This window comes from Benincasa hispida, chromosome 4 (genome assembly GCF_027475165.1).
Source record: "Benincasa hispida cultivar pf3 chromosome 4, pf3_genome.v1.1, whole genome shotgun sequence".
Taxonomy (NCBI): domain Eukaryota; kingdom Viridiplantae; phylum Streptophyta; class Magnoliopsida; order Cucurbitales; family Cucurbitaceae; genus Benincasa; species Benincasa hispida.
In genome coordinates this window covers 61,497,356-61,508,462 of record NC_143481.1, presented here as the reverse complement: position 1 = coordinate 61,508,462, position 11,107 = coordinate 61,497,356, and the positions used below count along the sequence as shown (strand labels likewise).

Here is an 11,107-nt window from a genome sequence, read left to right as displayed (position 1 = left end):
TTTAGATAAAGCTAAGCGATCGTCTAGATAAAGCTATGCGATCATTTAGCTCATCGTTTAGCTCGGTATGTCGCCTACAGACTACACGATCGTTTACTTAGGGCAATCGATCGTCTTGTAAAATTATGCGATCATTTAGTAAATAATGCACGATCGTTTAGCTCGTTACTACATGATCGTTTAGCTCGCCCAGCCATCATTTAGTAAATTCATATTTACTTGGCGACCCTATGAGTTTCTTTTGCACAAGAGAGAAAACTCAAAAAAACTTTTTAGCATTTGTAAACCTTCTTTTCAAAATAAGAAAACCATTTTCTTTTTAAACTCACGGTTACCATGAATCCAATAACCACCCACTACTTTGGTCATTAAAGAAAAATAATTAATTATCCAATAATTAATATTATTATAAATATAAATGATAACCAACTTATTATACTATATTTATAACATATACTTTTAATATTTCATCTCATGAAATATATAAACCATAGTTCTTTTTCTATTCCATAGTACTTAATGTAAATCTCATTTACATCAATCCTCCACTAGATGTATCTTATACATCATATCGATTATATCATATATAATTAAAATACCTTTTGTCAATTTGAACATTTCAAATCAACATCAAGAACTGATCCTCAACTGAATCCATTGAGCTACTAAAGGGACCTCATAGACCTGTAGCTCGAAGCTCCAACGGTACGTGAATAACTGACTAAACTCTTTAGTCACGGGATCCACCATCCGTTAACTGCCAGGCACTCCACTAAAGACCAACAACTGAACTCTCCTTATCACAGATATATTATGTGTCTATCTTAATCAATCAGCAGTGCGACAACCCTTCACAGATTGCTCGTAAATACAGTTGGGCCAATAACCGTTATGTCCCTGTAGTTACATCTGTCTCCTTAAGTACCATTGATCCCTCTAACGAACATAATTCATAGTCCTACTATGACTGAGTCTTCTCTTCCAAAGAGAAGTTGTGGCCACTATATTCAAGCCCCAGAATCAGCCCTTAAGGGAGAAATCTCTCTACTTATCCCTGCTTCGGAAAAGGAGTGAATTCCATCTTATGGATTGAGTTCCCATCACCCAAATCAGACAAGTCCCCAAAAAGGTAGGCATGTTGAGTTGGCAATCTGGCCACTCTCACCCATACTAATCAAAGGATCGCCCTCAAAGGTAGGAGTTCCCAAAACACTCAGGATTGAGGTCGTGTCACCTATGGTCATTTAGGTGAGATGCAAGTCTCTAGTATCAACGACGTTATATACAGAGTCTAATCATCTCGTGGTCTAGGTCTTATACAAATTCTTTATATAGGACACCCTCACTCGCACATCTCCACATGAATGGTCAAGATCTACCATCTGTAGTAGTTTACAACACTTGCAAACTTTTACAAAGCGGGCCGTATCCGTAATGTCACCAGGATCAGATATCCCACCTCAATCCTTATACTACAGACCTATTTAGGTTATCACTTAAGGTATGATCAAGGAGCTTTGTTTATTGGATATGAGTAAATGCCAAAATTAAATAACACTTATTTTATTCATTAAACAATGTGTATCTTTACAAAACAACGAGGCTCAGGAAGAATTAGAACACCAATCCCAATAAAAGTGAGTCATACTCGTAGTGTCATCAGGATAGGTATCCAGCCTTATTCATCTACTACAGACCATTTAGGTTATCACTTAAACATGATCCACCCGTATGTCTCTACATACATGTTTAAGCTACAAGATAACCTTGGTTGTTATTTTATTGGTTTGTGGATTAATGCAACTAAATGTCAAATAAAACACCACATATTTAAATAAGATGTTTGTATAATACAATTACAAACTATAGGACCCTACGAGATTTAGAGTACCAACCCAAACAATATCCACTTCTGCACCACTACCAAACACATCTCAGGTTGTAAATGCGCATCCTATGATCGCGAGAAGGAAGAATGGTATTTTTAAACCAAAATATTTTTAGTAGAGTATCTTGAAGTGGAACCACCAACTATTAAAGAGGCACCCAAATGTTCTCATTGGATACAAATGATGATTGATGAGTATAAAGCTTTAGTGGCAAATGATACATGGTCCTCAGAACCACTACCAACTGATAGGAAGGTGATTGGATGCAAATGGGTCTTCAAAATAAAGAGGAACTCAAATGGATCAATAGCTCAATATAAGACAAGGTTGATTGCTCGAGGATATAATCAGGTAGCAGATATTGATTATAATGAGACGTTTAGCCCAATGGTAAAGCCTATAACAATTCGAGTGTTATTCCCTTTGGCACTGTACTATGGTTGGAAGTTAAGGAAAGTTGATATAAACAATACTTTTCTTCATGGAATGCTAGAACATGATGTTTATGTGGCCCAATTACCAGTTATGATTGATTTTTCAACTTCTACAATGGTATGTAAACTGAAGAAAGCTTTATATAGATTGAAACAGACTCCACGTGCCTGGTCTGAAATATTAACTTCTTTTTTGCACTCATTAGGCTTTGTTAACTCCAAAACAGACTCGTCTTTACTTGTATAACAGAAAAATTAAGTCTTTTTTTATATTATAATATATGTAGATGATATTATCATCACTGGCAGTTCATCTCAAATGGTTGATAAATTGATTTCCAACTTGAATAATCAATTCTCTTTTAAAGATCTTGGTCAACTGTAATATTTTTTGGGTGTTGAGGTATCATAACCAAATGCTGGGGGATTATTTCTTTCTCAAAAGAAATATGTGTCAGATTTATTATACAAAGCCAAAATGGAAGATGCAAATTCCATTTCTACTCCAATGATTAGTGGGTCAATTTTATCAGCTTACCATGGTGAAAGTTTTGATGATGTTTGACTATATAGGAGTATAGTTGGGGCATTACAATATGTGACTTTTTCAAGATCGAAGATTGTCTACAGTGTCAACAAAGTATGTCAGTTTATGCATGCTTCAAATAAATTTCATTGGCAAGTTGTAAAACGTGTTATTAGATATTTGGCAAGAACTATTGAACATGGTCTACTATTCAAAAAGCCAAAGGATCTGAATATTCAAGGATTTGCATATGCAGGTTGGGCTTCAGATTCAGATGATAGAAAATCCACCTCTAGAGTATGCATATATTTTGAAGGAAATATAATTCTATGGGCTTTAAAGAACCAAACAATGATATCTGATTGAGTATAGAAGCTTGGCACTTGCTTCATCAGAACTAATCTGACTACATTCTTTGTTTTTTGGTTTACATGTTTGGTTATGACAGTCTCCAACTCTTTGGTATGATAATCTAAGTGTTGTACATTTAACTAAAAATCCTATACTTCATTCTCGTACTAAACATGTTGAAATTGGCATTTACTTTGTCAAGACTTAGTTCAACAGAAGAAAATTTGAATACTTCATCTTCCAGCTGATGCCCAGATTGCAGATATGATATTAAATTTTTTTTCACCCATTAGCTTAAGTGATTGAAGATGGTATCAGTACAAGTGATCCAGTGAGGTCTTGTATTAAGCCTCTACAATGTTATTTCCTCTTCATAGATAATCGGTAATTTAAGAATTACATATAACACAATTCTTATTGGCAAATCTTTTTTTAACTTTTTACAAGAGTTCTTATTTGAAATGGCAGAATAAATATCGATAATATGATTTAATATCAAGAATTGAAAAGAAATCGGTTAATAAAAAAATTTGACCCCAATTTATATCTATAAGAGTCATAAGATTGTACGACATTTAGAAGCTTGAAAACAAAATTAAAGAAACGAAGAGACAAGTGAGTTCATATATGAAATCTTAACCAAATATGTACCCAATCTCTAGTCATACTCAGCAATATCTGGTCATATCACATATCGAGTCATCTCAAGAAATGTAGCATAGCAATCTGATCTGATCACACGTGTACACAGAGAACTACCCCAAAAGGCGAAACACCCCAACACACATCCCAAAGCCTATTTGTGCATCAAAGTAGATCCTAAAGACCATATTCAATATACTAAGGAAACATATTTACATAACATATGGGTAATCACCATAGACACATATATATAGTGGTTTGATAAATCATCATAGACACATATATATAGTGCTTTGAAAACCACTCTCATCTCAAATCTCATAAATCTCAAATCATTCCAAAAAAAAAACATATTCCCTTTTAAACATAACTATTTCTAAAATTCTCAATTGATATATGGTAACACATCTCAAACATTTCTAAAATTACCTTTTCTTTTTTTTTTTCTTTTTTTTTTTTTTTTTTTTTTGTGGATAAACGCATGAAATTGAAGTCATGAGTATTTTTAGAAAATGCAATATCAATTTTTCTTAAAACATGCATAAACATTAAATTCCTTAAACTTTTAGTAAATAATAAAAATAATTGATAAAATAACCACTCACAATTTTAGGATGCATTTCGGATTATAAATTTCTCCAACCTCTACTTGACTGAAATAGTAATTAATTGAATTATAATTACATACTTAATCCAAAATCTAAAACAATTTCAATTGAACATCCTTTTTCACTCTACCAATACGAATCAATATCTTATCTTCAATGTATTATTATTAAACCTAAAATAAAATAACCATTCTCCCCAACAAACAACAACCTTCTACATGCTTCTCTATATCCCAACAAACCTCTCTCTCCCCAAATTAGCAACTGGTCTACACTCTCACTTTCTAGGCTTTTACTCTCTTTTTTTTTCCTTTTCTTTTCTTCTTAGAAAATTATCAGAAATAATAGGCTTAAGTTTTCACCTTACAAAACTAGCATGCATTTCTAATATTCGTAATAATAATTTTTCTTGATCCATTTCGGACGAGATCGACCACTTAGATTTAGTTCAAAAATCAACTTTTTCTAACTTATCGATTGTGTTGGGCCTTCTCAGTACATCTCGTCACCAAGATTTGGATTAAAAAAATCCCAATGTTACAAAATCTTCCCAAATCGTCCAAAATTAAAAAATCACACTACCAAATATTACACAATTTGAAAAAAATTGAAAAGATAATTGGTAAATTATCTAGATAATCAATAAATCATTTAGAAATTTGTGTAAATATAAATTGGAGGTAAGATTTGCAAGATTTTATATATGATTTGGGAAATATTGCAAGAGATAATTCTAGAAAATGTAAAAGTTGATATAAGATTTGGAGAGATCACATATAATTTGAAAAGATTATGTGGATCTCATATTAATCTTGGACAAAATAACACCGAGATTCTATATACTTTAGGCTTTCTCCATGAAATCCTAGGCATAATTAACACCGAAATTCATATATTTGAGTTTTCTTGGTGGCATCTCGGACAGAATTAACACCGAGATTTTGGAAATTCATATAATTGTGAAAACAACTAATGATTTAAACAATTGTATAATAATTTGATAATATTTAGTAAATATAACCAAATTTGGAGAAAATTTGAAAAATATATAAGAGTTGAGAAAATTACATACAAAAATTAGTAAATCTTAATCAGGCGAGATATATCGAGACGGCCCAAAACAATCGATAACTTAGACAAAGTTGGATTTTTAACTAAATCTCGGTAGTCGATCTCGCCCGAGATAGATCAAGAAAAACTATTTTTACGGGTTTTCAAAAAGCATGCTAATTTTGTAAGGTGAAAATTTAAAACGTGTTATTTCTAACCGTTTTCCTTTCCTTTTCTTCTACCATAGCTTTTCCAACTTCCTATCTCTCTCCCATGATTTTAGGAAAACTTCCTAGTTAATTATTTAGCTCCGTTCGATAACTATTTTATTTTTTGTTTTTGTTTTTGAAAATTAAGTCTATAGACACTACTTTCACCTCCAAAATTTCTTCATTTATATCTATTTTTACCAATGTTTTGAAAAAACAAACCAAAATTTGAAAACTAAAAAAAAAAATTTTAAAAAGTTGTTTTTGTTTTTGAAATTTGGGTAAGAATTCAAGAAATATGCAAATCATTATTAAAAATGGGGGAGAAAATAGGTTTAATTTTCAAAAATCAAAATTTAAAAATGAAATCATTACCAAACGAGGCCTTAATTTTTTTTAAACCACAACTCACAAGTCATGTCAAAACCTCAAATGAACCCTCCTCCACGTGTAGTCAGCCACAAATTTCTCAAAATTATTATTGTTATGAATATTAAAAAAAAAAAAAAAAAAAATATCTAGGGACATGTTTGGTTCACAACCTAGATTCTATTTTATGCAGATGTTAGCAAATATATATTTGGCAAATAAGATAACCCAAATTATGTTTCAGAAACTGTTTTTGGATTTTGTAATCCAAACAGTGAAAATTTTGAAAACAACATTTTTATATTTTTTTTGATCCAGAATTTGATTTTTAAAATTTAAAATGTAGAATTGTATTAAATAAATATAAAAATATTTAAAAATATAGTATGTCATGTGATAAACCCTATTCTATTTGTTTTTTTTAAAAAAATATGTATTATGTAATGTATAATGAATTAAATTTGGTTAAATTCCAAGTTTAGTCCCTATGGAATGAATAAAGTTAAAAGTTAATCTATATGATTTTAAATTTTAGAATTTAGTTCCTATGGTTCGATAGTCCACATGGTTTGTTAAATTTAAATAGTCCCTGCCATAATGACTATTTATAATGAAGCTTTTATCAAATCATAGAGGGTAAATTCTAATTATAAACTATAATACTTAATTTTAACTTAATCCAAACCATAGATACCAAAATTTCAATTTTTCCTATAAATTATATATTATTACAAAACAATAACTATACAATTTTCTTAACATAAACATGTTCATAAATAAATTAATAATAATTTATTGTCAACTAATATTTAATGAGTAATTACAATTAGTTTACAGTTGTTTAGATTAGAATTCAATTTCTTATTTCGGCTACCAAACGCGTATATGAAAACATGAAATAAACTTTGTTTTCATTTAATCCCTTGTTTTCAAATTTTTGCTTTCAGATTCTCTACCAAACAGACTCTAATCAATTAATTTTAGATATAATATCAATCCTGCGAGCGTGAGCAACAGAGCTCTGGCTCGAATCTGTAGTGACGCTCATTCCAGCAAGTGTGAGCAGTGGCAGTGACGTTGAGCGTCTAGCAACTTTTAGCAGCGTGTTTCCCTTTTTCAACAAGGTTTGACACTCACCCACTCTTTTTCGACTTGAGATTTGAGTTACGCACTCCCTAACGGCTTTAAAAAAAAGTAAGATTTAGCAAGTTCAGATACCAGCCAGCAAGGTTTTGAGTTGTTTTTTATAAAATTCAACGGGTATATCACTCTAAATCCCTTTTTGAACTTGTTTAAGGTTGTTTAGATTTGTGTATAATGCTTGGAAACTGGTTTTCGTAGATTTGGAGTAGCTTCAGATAAAATCGAACATTTTTCAGCAAGAACACAAGGTTGTTTTGGTGAGTTTAGGTTGTATGACTCTTTCTACAGTCTTTCGAACTAGGGGTAATCACGGTTCGGTTCGGTTTGATTTAAGGCTCAAACCGAACCAAATCGAAAATTTTAAGAAGTATATTTTCTGAAATCGAATCGAACCGCATGTACTATTCAGTTTCACAATTTTTTTTTGTTTTTTTGGTTTTTAAAATTTTTATGATTTTTCATATTTTCTAAATTATAAGTTGTTCGGTCGGTTTTATGGTTTTTTATTTTTTTATTTTTTTATGTTTTTCCATGTTTTCTAAATTTTATATATATATATATATATATATATATATATTGTTTTTAATATGTTTATTAAAAAAAGTGGTTTGTTTCAGTTTCAAATCGATTTTCATATTTGAAACCGAACTGAACCGCAATAATTTGGTTTGAAAATATATTAAACCAAATCGAACTACATTAATTCGGTTTCGGTTCGGTTTCGATTCAATTCCAGCTCGGTTTAGCATTGGTTTCGGTTTTAGTGATTTCAATGATCACCCTATATCGAACTAAAGTTAGATGTTGTAATTTAGCTTTTAATTCTTGGGTATCCTTTATTTGTAGTTTAGGTTTGATTCAAACCGTTCAAATTGAAGTTTAAGGTCACTTTGGGTAAGTTTCCTTAGATGATTGTGTTTTAAACTCTTTTCAAAACAAGTCTTGTGGCTTAGCATTTAACCTTAAGAACATCTTTCTGTGTAGCTTTAGATTAAAATCAAACCTATTTGAATCCTTTTCCATTTATTGTTTCTCCTTCCACGCGTTTTGGAGTCTTTTGAATAATTTAGGGGCACTTTAGAATGCTTAAGTAAGTAGAATTCTACCTGTTGGGTCTATTTGGTTGTGTTATCATGATGTGTGAGCTATTTTTATTTCAAATATTTGTAACTTATGTTATCTTGATAATTGTGATACGTTCTGATATGATTAAGCATGCTTGGGTGCTTTTGGTATTGAATTGTGTATTGTATACTATATTGTGGTGCTATTATGTGCTTCTGTGAATATACCATGTCTATTGAGATGTTGAAGAAGTACGTATGTAGTGCTGAAAGTATAAGTCGTCTTATGTAGTTTGGCATGAAACGTATTTTAGAGTAATATTGAGGCCTTGGGTAAAATGGTCAAGGGTCAGTGTGTTGTCGAGTCGTCGAGCCTTGGGTAAAAATGGTCAAGGGTTGATGTAATGAGACTTGGGATAAGCATTGAGGTCTTGGGTAAAAATGGTCAAGGGTCAGTGCATTGTCGATATCATCGCGGTCTTGTGTAAAAATGGTCAAGGGTCGGTGTGATGAGACTTGGGACAAGCATTGAAGCCTTGGGTAAAAACGGTCAAGGGTCAGTATGTTGTTGATGTCATTTATGCCTTCAGTAAAAATGGTCAAGGGCCGATGTACAGTTTGGAGCCTTGGGTAAAAATGGTTAAAGGTCGAACGTTGAGCCTCGTAGAGAACATTGAGATCCGGGGTAAAAATGGTAGAGAACGTTGAGTCTCAGGAAGTTATGGAAAAAGGTGGTTATGTTAAATGAGTGAGCTAGTGAAAATTGTGTTTAACGTGTCAAAGCTCGGTATAAGAAATTGAGGGATAGTTCGAAAAATTTGGCAAAAGTTAGGCTGGAACGTTTGGCGAATATGAGGAATTTGACTTAAAACTATTTATGTCTTGTATTTGATTATCTAATTCTTGAGTATAGCATGTTGTGATTAACACTTATTGTGGTTGTATGTTTTGTAATATATATATCTATGTTGTTTGGTGGCCCTTCAGGTGTGGGCTACTTACCAGTACAAATGTGTACTGACCCCTCCCCCCTCCACCAGATTTTTAGGTGTTAACGATCTTTATGACCTTGGTGATGCTGAGGAGGAAGTCAGAGAAAGATTAGGATTATGTCATTTTTAGTTTATTTTCGATATGAGTTTGTTTCTAGATTGTGGAACTTGTTGTATTTTCAAGTTGTTTTCAATTGTTTGAGTTGAGAACTTGTAATAGGTATTAGTCAATGTATTATGTTTGAATTTCATATTAGTTTAAGTTTGTTTAGTTTGATAATTTTTGTTGAATCTGAGTACGTAGTTATTTGAGTATTAGTGCTCTAAAAATTCTAGCAAATCTATTGAGGAGAGCTCTAAAAATTCTAGCAAATCTGTTGAGGAGATGTTGTCTTGAATGTTATTGTTATTGGGAGTGTTCTTTTAAAGCAGGTATCGAGAAAAAAAAATTAATTTTATTGTGGTAGTGCCATTATGCTGCCGAAATTTTTCTAAATAAATAAGTTATATTAAAGTCAATTACAAGTCGAATTTTAGTGATGGTCCCTAGTTTAGTGTTGAATTTGGGGTCGTTACAAAAGTCAGCCTAAACAAAATTTAGTAAGTATTAAAAAGGTTGGAGACGCTTATTTTAGGTGTATATGGGTTGGGTTGGGTTGAGTTGGATTGGAGGGGTTTTTTTGACCAACCCCAAGGTTGGTCCAAAAATTCATGTTGGTCGAGTTGGCTACTTGAAAGACCAAACAGGGTCTCCAACCCCAAGATTGGGTTCGGTTAGGTTGTTGGGTTATTATTATTATTCTACTAATTTAAAATATTTAAATTTATCTCCAATACATAACTAATAAAACTAAAATCTCATAAAATTCAAATTTTAAATACCAAATATTCATGCTAACTATTACATTTTTAAACAAAAACAAAACATCGTAATAATTCTAAAATAAAAATACTAAACAAAGAAATATATATATATAATTCAGGTTGGGTTTGGTCAACCCGAAAAAATATTTATTCAACTTGAGACAGTAACCCAACCCTATAAAAATAGAAAATTTTCAACCAAACTCAATTCTTATGATTTGGGTTGGATAATCCGGGTTGTTCAAGTTATCATGTCATTTGAACACCCATATTTAAAGTTTTCAAATAAAGTAAAAATCTTTGGGCTTTTTTTAAAAAAAAGTATTTGAAATATTTGAGTGTTTTGGGGAAAAAAAAAAGACAAAACCATCGTAAAGATAAAATATTATAATATTTAAAATAGTATTTGGATAATAGATTAAAACTGAATAAAAAAAATAAAAATATGATCTTATATGATAATAGATTAAATTTGAAAAAGAAAAAAATATGAAATTTTGAGGAAAATTTTGAGAAAAACCACCTATATGATATTAGATTTTTTTTCTTTTTTAGAAAAAAGAGTAAATTTGAATAAAATAAAGATATGAAATTTTTAAAATTTTGAAAAACAAATAAAAAAGATAATATATTTATATTTAAAACTAAAAAAGTGGGAATCTGTTGCGAATTTGAAGAGAACATAGATGGTAATAAAATCTAATATAATATTAAAATAAATAAAATATAACAAAATAAAAATATAAGAAATGAGAAAATTCTCAAATTTCTCCACTCTCTCCAATTTATATGGAATTTGCCCAATGTGTGTTAAAACCAAATGCCACTAGACAAAGTGGCAAGTAGGATGTGGACTTACACCGACACCAAGCATGAATAATTACTAGGCACATGGACAACATAAAGGGTGACATGTGGCTTTTGGGACATTAAGCAATGGGCTTCTATTTATTATTATAATATTCA

The 11,107-nt window shown here is 31.1% G+C and overlaps 1 long non-coding RNA gene across 1 annotated transcript; it reads left to right on the top strand.

Annotated features, from left to right (window-relative positions):
- The first annotated feature begins 7,085 nt into the window (after positions 1-7,085).
- Positions 7,086-9,617, top strand: LOC150036861 (uncharacterized). The gene is made up of 2 exons (XR_016529349.1): positions 7,086-7,202; positions 9,273-9,617. It is a non-coding gene; the product is annotated as an uncharacterized LOC150036861 (long non-coding RNA).
- Positions 9,618-11,107: the final 1,490 nt, after the last annotated feature.